Below are 17447 nucleotides of genomic sequence, written 5' to 3'. Positions count from 1 at the left end.
AGGTCAATAGGACAAATGGGGTAAAATGTTAACAGCTGGAAAATTTGAGTGTGGGATCCATGAGATCACAGACTAGGTGCTTAAACAACAGAAACTTACTTCCTGCAGCTCAGGAGACTGGAAGTTCAAGATCAAAGTGTCAGCAGGGCTGGTTTCTCCTGAGGCCTCTCTCCTCGCCTTGCTGATGGCCGCCTTCTCCTTGAATCCTCACACGGTCTTTCCTCTGTACCCACACATCCCTGATGTCTCTTGTGATGCAAATTTTCTCTTCTTAAAAGGACACCACTCAGGTTAGATTAGGGCCCACCCTAGCGGGCTCCTTTTAAACTGATCACCTCCTTAAAGGCCCTTTCTCTGAATACAGTCATATTCTGAGGCACTGGAGGTTGCAGCTTCAACACACGAATTTGGGGGGACACAATTCAGCTCATCACATGCTGTATGCTGGACATCACACCGGGTGGTGGGGTATAAAGATGGCTAGACAGGGGCACTGTTCTCAAGCGGCTCATAATCTAGCCAAGGCTGCTATGAGAACAACCATGATCCATAGATTGATGCAATGAGCAGAGGGAAGAGCAGCTCCAAGGAGCCTCACAGAGGAAGTCATTAACCGTGTCTGGAGAGTCAGGAAAGGCTTCATCCTCAGCGTAGTGCCCTCTGAACTGGCTCTTGGAAGAATAGGCTTTCACCAGACAGGAAAGGTCATTCTCTGCAGATTAAGGAGAACCGGAAGACTTCAGCTCTAGTTTTCTCATAAATGATTAACGCTTCGCCAAGTTCCAAGGGACAGATTTCTCCAGCCCTGAATACTCTTTGCAATATTCTATCGCTTCACACAGCGGGCTTCTGTCCTCATATTCTTTAAGGTAATTATATATTTGAAACATCTTCTCCCTCTGTTTAGTTGCCGATAATATCCGTAACTCCAGCATCATGTCAGAGCTCCAGCATCTTCATTCTCCTTTTGTCTTTCAGTCTATCGCTAAGAATTTATAATCTTCTTGACCTGCTGCTTCCTGTTTTCCTAACTTCCGGGGCTTTTTGTTCATTGGGGGGGTGCAAGGTTTTATTCTGCCTTGAAGCACTCTTCCCATTAGCAGGGGGGGTTTTGACAAGAAAGGTGTATCTAAGCCCATTTTCTATAAAATCTGTCATTGCCTAAGTGGTACCCTGCTGCTTGAATCCTCACTCGTCTCCATGGCAATGTTCTGAAACTATTCTGCTTGTGTAAGTTCAAGGCCCGTCAGATAATTTATCATAACAGAGCCAGCGTAGCCCACCAATGTGCACGCGTACACATTCAGTGCATCGCAGTTACATTCACAAATGCAGCCATGGTTTGTTTTGTATTCATTTCAAAATCAGCAGCACATCCTTTGAAATGGATAGCTCACTCATCAGCTGACTTCATTTACTCATTCATTCATTTACACATCCCGGCCCAGTAGCCGAGACAGAGACATAAAAACTTGCCTCCTCCTTGGGGCTGAGGGTGGGAATCAGGAATGGCTTTACTGTGGAGTGGTCAGCGGACCACTGAAGGGGAAGGGCTTTCCTAACAAAAATAAAGCATGGGTAAAGGCTCAGAGAGGTGAACAAACATTGGAGATAACAAAGGAAAAACGTCAGATAAGGCTGGGAAATGGGATGGAGGAGGGTGAACAAGGGAGATCCAGAGGGGAGACAAAGAGAGTTTGCCTAGAGAGAGGGGTAGCAATGAAGTCCTGAGGGACCTGTATGAAACACTAAGGAGTCTGTACCCCTCAAGCAATGAGGAGGATCTTAAGAGGAAATGCAGCATGATCAGATCTATATTCCAGAAAGCTCTCTTCCACCACTGCCCTGGGGTTTGATTAAATGGTGAAGGCCCAGAGCCAGAAAGAAGCCAGGGACATGCTGATAAGGGCCTGGGAGGACCAGAGACCAGAAGTGCACACGGGGAAGATTCGAGCACCACTTACAAGGCAGGCCAGGCAGGACTTGATGACCAGTTAGACGGAGCAGTGAAGGATAGCTTGATTTCTGGGCCCATGTGAGGTCAAAGAAAGGAACAAGGTTGGGGAGAGGATGAAGCGTTGAGTTTGGGACTTTTTCAGTTTGAAGAGTCTCCAGGACGTCCAGGAACAAAATCAGAGACACCCCTCCACCGCCACCCCCCACCCCACCCCATCCTCGCCAACCATCCTAGCAATCTGACAAGCTAATCCCCCTGGCATCGAATAAAGACAGAAGGCTTAACCTGTGACTCTCCCTTAGGAACCATATTTCCAGTTAACAAGAGGGTACCACCTAGCCAATGGTCATCAAACTTCCCATAATGAAGTTCCAGGCCATGTGATGGGCAAGTTGGGGGCATATTTTCAGTTAGGGAGGTCTTCCCAGCATCCCTAAAATCACACACAGAGGCTATAGCTAAACTCCCTTAGTGATTGATATTTCACCTTCATTCCAAAGAATCCTGTTCACACCATAGATAAAGGGATCTTCCTCCTAGGCAGGATTCTGCTCTCTTAGCTGGCGTAATGAGACATGGATGTCACCGAGCTCTGGGGGTCTCTGAGCTCAAGTCCTGGCTCTACCAATTACTTGCTGTACAGCCTTGGCACCTTAGTTAACCTTTCTTTCTTTTTTTTTTTTTTTTTTTTTTTTTTGAGGAAGATTAGCCCTGAGCTAACATTCATGCCCATCTTCCTCTACTTTATACTTGGGACGCCTATCACAGCATGGCTTTTAGCCAAGCGGTGCCACGTCCGCACCTGGGATCCGAGCCAGTGAATCCCGGGCCTCCCAGAAGCACAACGTGCGAACTTAATCGCTGCGCCACCAGGCCGGCCCCTTTAGTTAACCTTTCTAAGACTCGATCCCATCATTCACTAAAGAAGGGCTCAGACGGCCTCTCCGGGTTGTTGTGAGCTTTGCTTTAAATGAGATGGTCATAGCAAACATTGGTTTCTTCTGCTGCCGCCTTCCCACACCCTCCATCTCATTCCAGATTTAAATCTCCATCAGTCATTCTCACTGCCTCCACCGTTTATCTCAGTGTCTTTCAACACGCAATTCACTTACAGAAGCCTGATTTTCTCCCTTTTCATGCGCTATTAGATGCTCTTACAACTTTTAGGCGATAAAAAGCCCCCACTTGGGCGGCACAGGCCCAGAGCTGGCAAGCCCGGGAGTGAGGGCTGTGCCCTCGAACCGCCTGCAGGGGGCAGCATCGGGCAGCGTAAGGCAAGCGGGGACTCCCCCTGAAAAACGCTGGAGCGAGTCTGGGAAGGACCCCAGAGCACGTTTGAATTCAGACTCCAGCTGACAAAGGACCTGTTTTACCCAACGTGGGTCTGACACGCGACCTCCCAGGGAGTCGGGTCTTTGGCTGACAAGGGAGCAGGGAGTGGTTTTCTGAAAGCACCCCTGGCCCCAACAAGTCCAGCCAGGTTTTCCCCAAACCCACACGGGGACTATTGTTACCTTTCAAAATAGCGCTGATGAAAAGGAATCTCCTTCTTACCTATCTATAGGGCCCTTGTTGCAGATGCCTCCTCCCCCCATGAAGTATAATGGGAGAGAGCGCCTGACAAGGACAAGATGGGGAGCAGACCCCCACCCCCAGCATTTTGTTTCCCGGCACCATCAGCCCCGTGGGGGAGTCCTGGAGGAGACAAAAGAAATAAAGGGACACGGCTCCCGGGTCCCCACTCTTAGGAGCTGTTAACAATGTTGAAAAGACATGCAGATGTGAAACTGGAGAAAGACACAAAAATACAAATTATCACTACCAGGTGTTCTGTTTTTGCTCAAGTGTGGCCACTCCGTGTTCCCAGAACCCCAGGACGGAAGGTCAGACCTGGGGTGATTTCTATGATTTGTGAATTTGTTTACATGGAAAAATAAAGGGACAGAATGTTTAAAATCAATCAAGACTGCCCAGAATGTGAGGTCACTGTACAGACAGATGATCCTAGCTGCGGGAATTTGGAGAAGGGAGCTGTTAAGGTACGTGGCGTTAAGATCCAGGGGACTTGGTCACTCCTAAGACAGCCTCAGGCCTCGCTGCCAATGAGAAACACTCGCCCGGGAGGGGAATCGCTATGTCACCGTGATGTCACCACCTTCCAGGAATCACTGAGTCAGCTTCAGGCCGCAGGCGGGACCCACTCACTTCCTCCAACCAGGCAGAGGGGGGAGCACGCCCCCACCCCCAGCAAAGCTGTGTGCCTGTTTTTTCACCACTGTCCACCAGGACTCAAGACAGTCAAGCCCTGGCCCAGAGTATCAGCTTTGCAAAGAGACACACCAGGGTGGGGCCAGCTGTGCCTTCTCCTCACCCCACCCCCACCCCACCCCATCGTCTCACACGGGGGAAGGGAGGCTCCCAGTGGAGACTCACGCCTGGCTTGGGGTTGAAGCACAAGTGTCCTGGGAGGAGAGGGGGCACTGTTAGCTTTGCCGTCACTCGGACCTCCCTGTGACCAAGATGTGCTGTTTCTAAGGGGAAAACTTGTGACGGCGGAATTAGGAGGGATTAAGTAAGAGGGAGTTGGGGCTGGGGGGGAGTAAATACAGAAGGCCGAGGCAGAGAAGGCAAAGAGAAAACCTGTGCCCACTTCACAACTGAAAGTTGCTCCGTGTGGTGCCACACGGACAGTCAGTTTGGGCGGGAAGGGGCCTTGTCCAGGCCCACTCTTCTCCCAGAGAGGGTGGGCACTGTGTTACACAGCCAGATTCAGCCCGTGGCCAGAAACCCAGGCACAGGACCAGAGGGTGTCTGTTGGTAGCTGTCAGAGGATGGCTTTCTCTTGCCCCTTCCCCAGCATAGTCATAGGTGCCTCCCCCTCCTCCGCGTGTCAGACCCTTCCCTTCCCTGTTAAGAGGATTCAAACCAGGATCTGTCCACACTACATCAGAGTCTGTTCCATCTTTTCACTAAAACTGATGCTCTGGAAACCAGTCTTATGAAGAAGGAAATTAAACAGTAAGTATTGTGATTTTGTAGCACTGCAAAGGGCCAGTACTCTCCCTGCTTGCACACACACACACACACACCACTCATACGCACCACACACACACACACACACACACACGTAATCTTCTGTATTTTGATCTTTTATTATATTGTTTCACTAATGCCAACAAAACCCTGCCAGGAAAATAGCGCCGTCTTACAGATGAGAAAACTGAGATTCAGAAAGGTAAACGAAGTTCCCCCAGGTCACACACAGCTCGTGAGTGACAGAGCCAGTCTCAGAAGTCAGATCTGTCTGACTCTAAGGAGCTGGGATCTTCCCACTCGGATATTCTGACTCAAAGTAAGAGTCTCCTCTGAGTCAGAAATTATAAAATTAGAATTTCATTCAGCAATTCACAAAATCTTAAGGCTGGAAGACGGTTTGAAGGTTGTTCAGGTCTAGGACCTGGGCAGATGTCTGAATCTCCTGCATAACGGCCTGGCTGCTACCAAGTGTAGGAAGTGCATTTTGTCGCGATTCAGCCCCTGCCTGCTTAGGGTTATTGGACAGTCCTTTTGGGTTTAGAGCTGAAATCTCTCTCCCCATAGTGTCCACACATTGAGTCTGTCCTTGGGAACACAGAACCCAAGCAGTGTATCCCTCCTGAGTTGTCTTTCTCCAGACTACACGTTCTCCCTTCCTTCCAACCTTCTCCCAGATGGCAGCTTCTCACGGCTCTCCTCTGCGTGGGCTCTGGTTCAGCCTCACGGTGAGACCCCAGCATGACTCCAGCACTCCAGAAGTGAGCTGACCGGCCCAGGGAAGAATAGGACCAGACTATAACCCCTTCATTTATTTCACAGGTTAATATGCTGGGACTCATTTTGATCATCATGAATAATAACCCTTAAGTTCCTTTCCCATGTGCTGTTCCTAAGCCACATCCTCTCCCACCCCTTGTCCAGCTGGGCTTGGGATGTTCATGACCTTTCTCTTCATGTAGGCAATACCTAACAAGAGCTCCTGGGCAGTCTGGCCATTCCCCTGCCACGTGGGGCCACTCCTCAGTGCTCCCTGGCACCACTGACCCACTAGGGATCAGTCACATGCTCCCTTTGGCCTCTGCTCTGGATGTCCACTCTGAGACTCTGCCAAGGAGTCCCCCTGACTCAGTCGCCCTTCACCAGGCATGCTGGCTCTTCACTCCCAGATTCCTTATGCACCCCAGGTGTCACCTGGGAATGTCTCGACACACCCTCATACAGGCCATGTAGAAGCAAGGGCCGCTGTCTCAGACCCTCCCTTTGCTGAAACACAACTTGCCAGTGTTTCCACCTTGCCATGACACTCCTGTATAGATACCCGCAAAGGATTCTCTTCCCAGTGATCCAGATGTGAAGTGAGGCACTTTCCACTTCTTGTCACCGTATCTGGGCTTTTCTACCACCTTGCCCACCCCCAGCCTGAGTCCATGGGCAGTAGGCGGGGCACACAGCTTCTTACCCTGACTCCTTGCCCCTCTGAGTCTCACTCCACACTTCTCCAAGCACCAGATGGATCTTTCTTCCTTCCTGTGGGGCACTTCTTTGTGTCGAACTCTCTGTTCTCTACACAACGCTTGACACATCACTCTGTGCTCAGATCCCTAAGCTTTGCCCCAGATACAGAAAAGGGATCTTCTTGGAAAATAGAAAAACTTCTCCCTCTCAACAGCCAGTTTCTCAAGATTACTGATTACTAGCTTGCTATGGACTTTCAGAAATCTAATTTGAAATGCAAAACTGAGCAAGACTTCTTCGTTCCAGGATATGAGGTCTTCCCTAAACCACAAACCTATTGATTCAGTGAGTAGGAGCATCTTCTTGATTACTGAGAGTGAAAACTCATTATTCTAATATCTCAGAAATAATATCTAATTTCTTTCTCATGGCCCAAGACAAACATCTAAAAGATCTTATGGCTTTTCCTCCCATCCCTATACACTCTTCTCTCCTCCCCACCAAATCCTCCATACGTCCTGATTCTGCTTCCCCCAGAACTCTACTTGACTCTCCATAAATACATCTGTGAGTTATCATTTGGGGTTCTGCTTCACTCACTAGTCAGCCCACCTTGTGGCATGAAGGTCACACCCCCAAAGATGTGCTGGCATCTGCTCACATCACTGTGTTTTCAACACAGGCATTAGCATATTTCAAACCAATGGAACTGTGATTATTTTCACCCAGCAATATCACTCTCCACTTAGTATGGATGGGAAAGTGGGGCTTGTTTGTGTTTAAACCACATAGCCCAAATTTTTATAAGCCTAGATGCAACGAGGTCGAAACCAGTGGCCACCATACCTCCCCGTCACCTTCCAGAAGCATCAGGCCTACAGCACCCCCGTCCAGCACTGACCCCAGGGTCTCTGCTTCTAAACCTCATCCTCACCCAACCCTGCAGATGCCCTGCAACCAATAAGGCCTCCCACAGGTCTGCCTTGACCTTGATTTTGAGCCAGTCCCCAGTCAGCAGGATGCTGCGGGTTTACGTGGCGTCCATGGCTCAAATCCCTTCACGTTCTGTAGAATTTCCCTGTCATGGGAACTGTTTTTCATCTGTTCTCTTAAATGAATTTTAGGTTCATTCGTTCATTCACCAAGCAAGCATTTATGAACACCTGCACTGTCAGGCACTGTTCTGGGCACTGCAGCTATGCGGATCAACAGGCTGGACAAAGCCAGGCTTTCGAAATCCATTCTGGTGGAGACGCACAATGGACCAGGACACAGGTAAACAAGCAAGAGCACTACAGAGTGATTGCATTCTGTTCTCCGAAGGGAATAAGTAGTTAGTGTAAGGGAACACAAAAGGACACACTTTAGAGAGGGAGACCAAGGAAGACTTCTCGGAGGAGGGGACTAATATTAAATTGACACGTGCCAGATGAAAAGAGGCAGCAGAGAGGAAAAGCATTCCAGACTGAGAGGAAAACAAGAGCAAAAGCCAGAGCCAGGGCTGAGCCTCATGTCTTCCAGCAATCAGGGGAATGGGGGCTGAGAAAAGAGAAAGGCGGTGAGCTAGGCAGGGAGACCACGTGGGCCTGGCACGTCAGGGAAAGAGCTGGATTTCACTGTACGTACCGGGAGGAGACACGAACCATGAACACTTTCAAAGCCCGCTCTGGCTACGGTGTGGAAAATGGAACAGGGGATGGGACAGGGGAGGGACTGGGAAGGAAAGAAGCCGGTGAGGCTCTCCCACTTGTCCCCACCGGAAATGATGACCAGGATGTTGGTAATGAAGACGGAAGGCAGTGGGAGGGTGGAGATGCAATTTGGAGGGGGGGTAATTCAGAGGGAGGTCTGCCCTTTGTCATGTTGCTGTTGTCAGACTTTGGGAAAGTGCATGAAGGAGCATCGCACCCTGGGAGTCAGACAGACAGAGGTGAGGAGTGAGGGATGTGTGTCAGACAGAGGCGGGAGGACTGGGAGACAGATTCTGCTGTGTGTGTGTGTGTTTGCACACGTGTGCACACATGCAAATGATTTGGGGGAGAACTGAAAGCCTTCTAGAAAGATCCAGGAGGGGTGGGGATGGAAAGAGGCAGAGGTGGGCCAAATACCAACAACCTGGAAATTGAAAGGAGCTGTGCTTCTGGCCATGCCATCATTGCCCCCCTCATGAAGTATCCCGGTCATGACAAAGGCATGGTGAAAATTAACTGCACATCAGAACTAAATTGCTTTCTCCTATTGTTTCCTCATAAATATGGGGTTTTGAGCCATAGGTGGGCATCTCCAGCCTCCCTTCAGCACTTTGCCTCCATTTGTAACAGTGATTCTTTGAAGGAACTGGTTCCACGTTCCTGGTTCCTGACGAGGGGCCTGTGAATAAACCCTGGGAGGACAACTTCCAGGACAGTCACCCTACCTGAGGCAGGGCGGCTAACTCACGCCCTTTTCGCACATGGCACTGCCACAAATCAGCTTTTTCCTACAAATCAGTATCTCTGCTGCTCACTCATGGGCAGCTTGTGGCCAGCTACGACACTCCAGGATTTATTTTCTTCTGTAGTTTTGCCCAGAAGTGTCTAAGCTGTTCATTTTTGTGCCAACTCAAAGTAGAATGGCCCAGAGTAGTCATAGGAGGAAGCATTTTTAAGAGGGTCTTTTCAAGAGAGCCATACCTCCTTATGAGCAAAAGCTAAAGAAAGTATATTAGAGTCAAAGGTGAAAATGAAGCCGGTACCTGAGGGGTACTGTAGATTAAATCAATTTGCTGTTTTCCTGTTTAACTTGAGGGGTGACTCAGGGGTCTCGAGGATTTGTGAGCCTGTTTTCCAGAAGATTTGTGAGCTTGTTTTGCAGGAGAAAGAGAATGCCCTCAGGGAGGTTGCGTTCACCAAGAATGGCCAGCCCTCAGCAGTTGAAGCCCAGAGGTCAGATTGCCCAGGGGCTTAACGGGAGTGACCCCTTTGCTTCCCCAAAGCTCCTCCTGCAAAGCCCCTTAGCTCTATAAACCGCACCCTCCCCTGCTCTCTGTTCTTGAGGGCATGGATTTGAGCGAACCCAGGCTCCCACCAACTCATTTTGGCCAATTGGAATAAATCTTTCTCCATCTCCAAGCACGGATGTCTCCGTGTTTGGCTTGCACAGGAATTTGAGATTAAAGGATTCGGTATCCAAAAAATGCTCATTTTTAAAGACCTATAAATGTAACCCAAGATTTCCCAGATCCTGCCAGTCTGAGCCACAAGAACTATAGGAACCCATTATTGGATGGTTCTGAGCCACACCTGCTCTAGGCACCCCCTGTGACACCCCACCCGTATTTCTGGATGTCTCCAGAAGGGCTCTTGAGAAGGTCTCAGAGAGGACTGTGGTCAGGGGCTCAGGCAGACGGGAGCTCCGCCCATGACTGGAGGTGTGAGCCTCAGTTTCCTCATCTGTAAACTATGAAATGTACAATCTGAAAGTGGGGATTAGTCTCGCCTCCAGGTATGATGAAATGATCTAATTCCTGTAAAGGACCAAAGCACGGTGCTCAGGTCTAGGAAGTGCTCAAAAATGATACTTCCACCACCAATCACATCATTATCATCATCAATACCCATCCCTCCGCAGCCCCCTCCCCTGACTAGGGCGTTCTTCCCAAGCCCAGTTTACCACGCCTCCGAGTCCAGTCTCGGCTCCAGGGATCCTGCTGTCTTCATGCAAGTGGCGTCCTCACCAGCCTGCCCCACCAGACATGCCCAGGCATGCCTCCTCACCCTGAGCCTCGGGCTGGGCTGCTGCCACAGAAATGCAGAAGTCTGGAGATGCACGGCCAGAAACACACCGCTAGCAATCCTGCTGCTCCCTGTCCCTGGCTGCCCCCTCCTGCAAGGCGTGCCACCCCCGGGCTCCCGGGCCAGGCCAAGACTCTGAAGAAACTAGCTCCTGGCAGGGGTCACAAATAAAACAGGAGCATTCCCAAGAGTCCCTGAAATTATCGGCAGGCCCTGGGAGAGGTCAGTGGTGAAAGCCATGGATGAATCATCCATGATAAAATCAGGCAAATGGGAGAAAGTGGCTGGGACACAAAGAAACTTGGAGGTGCCGACAAGGAAAGGTGGGAACAACACAGCAGCTTCCCCAGTCCCTGCCCCCTGTGCAAGTCCAGCATTGTCAACACAAAGCCAGAAAAACACTTGAGGCAGCATTCCCCAGACTGAGACTTAAATGCCAACTCTGTCATTTGTAGAGTGACCTTTGACAAGTCTCTCGTCTTCTGGGGGAACCACAATTTCCTCATTTAACACCAGAAGAGCGGCCTAAACTGCTTGTCCATCTGCAGCGAGCCCATTGCCATCACCTTCACCTCAGCTACGCTCAGCGGACTGATCTTTGTCTTCCCTGCACACCTGATGTGTGCTGAAGGGCAGCAGAACGCGCCAGCCCAAAATACGCCACTTGGGCATAAGGACTGTTTTGAGCTGAAGGCAATGGAAAAGAAAATACAAGAAAAGCTCTCTGCCCTTCCTCTATTTGCTCTGAAGCAGGGCACAAATGTGTAAAGATGTTCCCCTCCCTTGTCTAGCAGGAAGGTCAGAAGTTAATCACCAGAGACAACGCTAGATGCTTATCAGCCCAGAGGTGGCCCCAGAGGAACCTACATCACAAACTCGACTAACCAGCACTGTCTTCCACTAGCCTCCCCCATATATTTGCCTTCCCACAGGTTGCTGCCTTTGGAAGCCTACAACCCTTTCCCTTTGTGTTGTCACTTTTCTACAGATGTATTGCTCTTTTGTTCAAATGCTGCATCAGTGCAAGTTCTCACCACCGCTTTGAGTCACTCATCACTGAATGTCCCCATGTGTACGCGTGATGCGTACTAAGCTTCTGCTGGTTTTGCTCTTGTTCATCTGTCTTTTGTTAGTCTAATTTGCAGGGCCCAGTCATTCAGCTCAGGTGTATAGAGGAAAAAGAATAGTTTTTCCTCCCCTCCAGGAGCACAGGCTGGTGGTTGCCCGAGGAGTCTCCTTCTGGGAGCGGACTGGGGCGGGGGTTGGGGGAGTGGGGGAGCGTCATCATTCCCACGCTGGGCTGCAAGTACTCCAGCGGTGGGTCAGTGGTCCTCAGCCCTGACTGCAAGTGAGAATCATCTAGGGCAGTTTTAAAATACCAATGCCCGAGCCTTTCTCCAGACCCATGAAATCAGAACCTCTGGGGGTGCTCCACTGTTCCCATTTTGCAGAAGCTTCCCCTCCTCCTCCACCAGACAGTTTCCTCCTTGCCTCCCGAGTTAGCTGAAACCTTCTCTGCAAGGACCCCTGATTCCTCCGATTCTGGGTTCTGGGCCCCTTCTGAGCTGTCCTTGCTGGTTTGCGCACCGGTGCTCCCCAACTCTTAGCTCCTCACGGGCAGGGACTTCAGCTGACCTATCCTTTATCTGACCTAGAGTAGACACTAGATACATACTGATTGGATGAAGAGAATGAATGAATGGATCTCATTTAGATTATAGTTTGCCTCTTCCTAGAGTTCTACCTTGGGGCCGGCCCGGTGGCGCAGAGGTTAAGTTCACACATTCTGCTTCGGCGGCCTGGGGTTCGCCGGTTCGGATCCCAAGTGTGGACCTTCTCACCGCTTGTCAAGCCGTGCTGTGGCAGGCATCCCACATGTAAAGTAGAGGAAGATGGGCATGGATGTTAGCTCAGGGCCAATCTTCCTCAGCAAAAAGAGGAGGATTGGCAGCAGTTAGCTCAGGGCTAATCTTCCTCAAATAAATAAATAAATAAAATAGAGCTCTACCTTCTCACTAAGAACTGGGATTAACCCAAGTCCAAAATTTGGGTTCAGAAGGTTTTTCCCCTGTGCAGGTGGAGTGTTTAAGAAGAGGTGGAGAACTGGTGAAATGAGCTGACAGCCAGGACAGCGGCTCCCGCCCTCTCCTGCTGAGCACAGGCAGCAGAAGGAAGCGGTCTCTTCCCTCCTCGTTGCCATGGTCCCTTGAGCCAAAACGCCCCCCACCCTCCATCGTTGGCCTCTGTGTTCCCACCGCTGGGGTCCAGGCAGGGCTGCTCTTGCCCCAACAGGGTCTAGAGCTGAGAAGGTGGAGGAGGTCTTCCTGGGGAAAACAGAGGGAGGAGGCCTGGCAGGAACAGTCCCCCAGGGAAATTCTTCATCTGTAACTTCCCCGAAGGTCTGAGGGGCCACATCTGGGGCAGGGACTGCACAGTCGTTGTCTCTGACCCTCAGCACCAGGTGGTGACTGGCGTCCATAGCTCCCAGGGAATCCAAGTTTCTGATGCCACTGAGAGGCACAAAATGCGAGGCCGTGATTCCCAATCCGAGAGCTGAGCGCCTCAGGGGAGATGAAGAAGCTGAACGTTCCAGATGAGGTTTTACACTGGTTATCAGGGAGCCCCTGCTGTTTGCCACAACTACCTGGAAGTCCAGCCAACAACTGACCTCGCTGGGTTCCAAATCAGATCTCCTTCCCACCCCTCCCCCACCCGAAAGTGCCTCCTCCCTGTGACTTCCCCATTTCTATAAATAACCCCACATCCTCCCAGCCAACATTGCAGTCATTTTTTATTCTTCCCAGGCCCCCAACTCCCTGGCCTACTCATCCCCCTCCCCCACCCAGTGTCCCTGTAGCCTCGGCCTCCTCACACTCGCACACCCCCATCCTGGACCTCCCCACTGCCCAAAGCAGTGGCCTTCTGCCTTGGCCCCTAATGCTGTGTCTTCTCCTTCAGTGGCACCCTCAGACCACTGCCAGGACAGCCCTGACCGTGTGATTCCCCTCATCAAAGCTCTCCTGGGACCCCACCCCTACAGAAGAAAACCCAGCCTCCCACAGCACCACTAAGACTCACAAAACGGCTCCAACTTGCCTCCTGGCCCAGCTCTCCTGCCAAACACCTCTCTCTATTGCACTCTGCCCCAATCCCCAAGTGCGCCCTGTGCTTCTGTGCCTGCTCCTTTCTGCATTTAGAAGCATCACCTTTCCCAAGGTCAAAGTCCTGCTCATTCTTCTGGACCATTTCAAAAGCATTCCCCTTGAAGCCACTCCTGACCCTTCCTTCCTTTGCATTCCCATCAGGCCCAGCCGGCAGTGTTGCTCAATGGAGAGCGCCCAGCCTGTGTTGTCCCCTGGCCACAGTTAAACAGCAGCTTTGCCCTTTACTAGCTGAGTGACCATGGGAGAGTCCCTTAGCTTCTCTGGGCCATGGTTTCCTCATCTTTAGGGTTGCGGTGAAGACAAATTGTGACAGCACATTATAAGTGCTCAATAAATAGCGGTTGATACTCCTTCAGATGGCTCAGCTGAGCCAGCTGTGAGCCCGCCTGCAGACACACGTGGACGGACATCTCCTGTCCAGCCCTGCTTGTTTTCAGCTGTCCATGGGCTACATCTGGTCACCTCCTCCCTGGGGGTTTTCTGAGCTGCAGTCTGACCTTCCTCAAGGTGCATGAGGCTCTCTGCCCATCTCCCATCCCCATCGCCCGCCCCCCTGCTCACAGCTCCTCCCAGAGCCCATCAAAGCCCAGCGGGGCTGGCTCCACAACATACACATCCACTTTGGGGTACCCTCACCAACCCAAGAGCTGCAAAGTGCTCCCAGAGCTGCCAGTCGATGATCTTCAAATGACTTTAACCTGGGGAGAAAAAAACCATCGCACGCTGGTTGATGCTAAATGAACCTATTTGCACTAAATCAATCGTACTTAGCTTGGTTCCTGCCTAATGAGCTCTCCCGGAGCCCCGCCATGAATTAGTTCAGTGCAGAGTTCCCCCTTCAAGGAAGCTGATGGTGATTAGTCCCACTTTCCAGATGGGAATAGAAGACAGAGGCTGATCAGGCCTACCGGAGATGGCAGGGCAGATTTCTGGGACAGCAAGAAGGCGAGCACACATCTCAGGGCCAGGGGCTGGGGAGGGGTTGGCGCTGCATAGCGGAACCCCAGGAGGGGAGGCCTGCTTAATTCTGAGAGGGTTCCAGGAACAGAGTTGACAGAAGAGCTGCAGTGAGGGATGCTTCCAACCCAAGCCCAGTTTGTATTGTCCCCAGCAGAGAAAACAGACCATTTTCTGTGTCCTTCCTGACTTCACCGAATGCAGAACAGACCATGAGCCCAGGGGAAGACCAGAGAAACACAAAGCAGCACACTCATCATTGTTATTTCTGGGTCTGCTTCACTCATGCGGTGCCGCCTGGGGACCTCCATGGAGGAGGAGGGACAGTCCACCACCTGATGGGGCAGCTCCCTCAAAGTCACTGTGAATTTCCAAATGTAAAATTCATTAAAGTCACGTCCCTAATGGCCTCAGGAATGCACACTTTTACTCCCCAAGTGAACCGCATCAAAGGATATATTTGTCAACACCATTTTTCTCCCCATCCCTAGAGACCATCATATCCCTTCCAAAGTCCATGGTGGGTGGCGGTTCTGAGCAGTTCTGACGGGGACCCTACCTTCCCAGCTGCTGGGCGGGGCCAGGCTGGACCCCAGGCTGCTCTGACGGGAAACTGGGCTGCTCTCAGTACACCCTCACTTCACCTACAGCCCGGCCAGGGAAGGGCCCCCAGCCCACACACTCTCGCTTCCTCTTTCCTAGAACAGAAATACAGCAGCAGCTTCACACACTGCACTTGGAGATATTTCGTAGACCTTTTCCTACTCCCGGACTTTATTCTCTTCTGCATCTTTTATTCCATCTTCCGCACCACTCAAGTTTTCCTCTCCGCTCGGCTTTCTCTTTCTTGCTCTCTTCCCCTTTTATCTTTCCTACCCAGGGCGCTAGAGCACCCATTCCTTCTGAGCTTTCTTCCTTCTCCAAGCCCCCTTTCATGCCTCAGTCTCCCTCTGTCCCTTCTCCTGCTGAGTCCTGAGACTGGAGTGCCCTCAGCCTCATTCCCAGGCCTTGTGCCCCTCTATTGCAAGCTCCTCCTTCTCCTCAGTTCCGAAGAAAGCTGGCCAGAGAAACCCGTCTCCTCCCCTTTGCCTCCCCCCTCTCTTCCCAGGCACACAAAAGGGGACAGAGGCACCAGATGGCCTGGTGCTAGCTGAGGGGCTCGGAGAGGCTGCCGCCCCACAGAGGCCCCCGCTGGGCCTTCGAGCTAGTCCAAGCTGCTGCCCGGCCCAGCCGCCCAGCTGGCAGAGGAGCGGGGCACGGGGCCAGCATCCTCAGCACAAGGCCAGCTCCCCCTGCCAGCTCCTCCTGCCCAGCCTGCCCCCTAGGCCAGCCCAGGGAGGGGGCATGCTCGCCAGCTGAAAAGCAGAGAGTGTCACCACATGTCCAAGCCCCAGGGGCCAGGGCCCAACGGCCTGGGCAGATACTGGGCTTTCCCGGGAGGGAGGACGAGTCCTGGCAGTCTGCTCTTTCTAGGGGACAGGCTGTGTCTCATCAATGGGTGAGTGGCCCACAGAGGAGTGAACTGTCCCCCAACTCCCCCCCAAAAGGGTTTGATGACGCAGCGTGTAGTGTTAACGGCTACCATTTCCTTGGTGGTTAGCTGAACCAGGCATGGTGCTAAGTCATTTACCATAGTTTCCCTCATCCTTCAATAGTCCTGCAGGGTAAGTATCTGGAGCCCCATTTTACACACAAGGAAACTGAGGCTCAGAGAAGTTCAGTGACTTGCCCCAAGCATCAGAGCTGGATAGCCAGTTAGCAAGATTAAAGCTCCTTTTCCAGCTAAGATGCTGCAAGTCCTGCTGAGGTCATGTTCCAAAGCTGGGTGCCTACTCTCTCTTTTTGCTCCAAATACCCCACGACGGCCTTTGGAAAAGCCGCATGGTGGGCGTGGGGCAGAAGATTCAAACCCAGCTGGCAATTGCAAGAGCCTGAGGGGCTTTCGTAAAAATCCAGATCCCAAGAGCCCTCCTCTGGAGGTTCTGAGGTCCCCCCCGCCCCTCCAGGAGACACTGGTGTGGGAGCAGGAGATCCCGGTCACACGACTGTGGGGCTCCTGGTCACATGACTTTGGGAAAAGAGGCTTTTATCCTGCAGAGCCTCAGTTTCCTAGTATAAAAAAAAATGGAGATGATAATGTTTACTTCACCACCGTGCCATGATATTGCATAGTGCTTGGCATGGCGCCAGGCGTACTGTAGGTCAACAGTTGATGTCAGGCCCCCTTCACTTCCCTTCAGAAACCTGAGGTTCCAGAGTCCAGACTCCAGAAAGCTAAAGAGAGAGGGGCGGTACCCACAAACACTCTCCTGCTTCACCGACCTTTGATTCATGCCTTTATAAAGGCCCGTGCACCCTGCCCCGGGTCAGCTGGCTCCCACAGGCCTGCAGGACAGACTTGACGGCAAGCCAGCGTGGGATAGGTGATTTCCAGGGGTGAGATTTCTGCTCTCAGAGCTTCCACGGAAAGGACTCAACACGGACCTGCTCCACCCACACAAGGTCAAAACCCAGTCTTGCTGAGAGTTTCTCGAAACCTGTCAGTCCATCACACTGTTCCCCAGCCTTCCTCCCCTCATCCACACATGTCCACATGTCCACACACAGACGCCTTTACCAGCTGCCCCTGTGGACAGTGACAGGCTCACCCCCGGCCTAAGCTCTCCTGCCTTGTCTAGCCACCATCAGCCCCTCAGGCCCCTCTCTCCCACCAGCCCAGGGCATCTTCTAGCCCCTGCCCAAAACTCATTTCCCCATTTTGAAAGGTGATGACCCCTAAATGCACCCTTCACAGGTAACACTGAGTTCGTTTGACTGACTTTGAGGGTAGGCCTACTCCCAGCAGCCTGGGTGAGGATCTTGCCTTTTCATCCTTGGAATAGAGCAGAAGTAGGTTCCAGAAAATCCCTCACACATGGAGGTAACTCTCCATATACTCACCCAATATTCATGGTCACAAGAGCATGGGTGGAGGTCCTACCGGGCAGGCACCCTGCTGGGCTCATTCACCTTCTCCTCCCCCGACCAGAGCAGTGGGGAGGCGGGGCCGTTCTCCTCCTGTTATAGACGAGCACACCAGGAGTTCAGCCACACTTACAAGCTCCC

At 51.8% G+C, this 17447-nt stretch overlaps 1 long non-coding RNA gene across 2 annotated transcripts in view; it reads right to left on the bottom strand.

The window, feature by feature from the left end:
* The window catches only part of LOC111773459 (uncharacterized), a 34602-nt gene extending 24173 nt beyond the window's left edge, over positions 1-10429 (bottom strand). The window contains exon 1 of one of the 2 annotated variants that reach the window (XR_002807895.2): positions 10100-10429. This is a non-coding gene — a long non-coding RNA (uncharacterized lncRNA). The remainder of the gene's footprint in view (positions 1-10099) is intronic. The other variant, XR_011439044.1, reaches the window with a different exon arrangement.
* Between the last annotated feature and the right edge of the window lie 7018 nt (positions 10430-17447).

Source organism: Equus caballus, chromosome 5 (genome assembly GCF_041296265.1).
Source record: "Equus caballus isolate H_3958 breed thoroughbred chromosome 5, TB-T2T, whole genome shotgun sequence".
NCBI lineage: Eukaryota > Metazoa > Chordata > Mammalia > Perissodactyla > Equidae > Equus > Equus caballus.
This window is presented reverse-complemented; position numbering and strand designations above follow the sequence as displayed.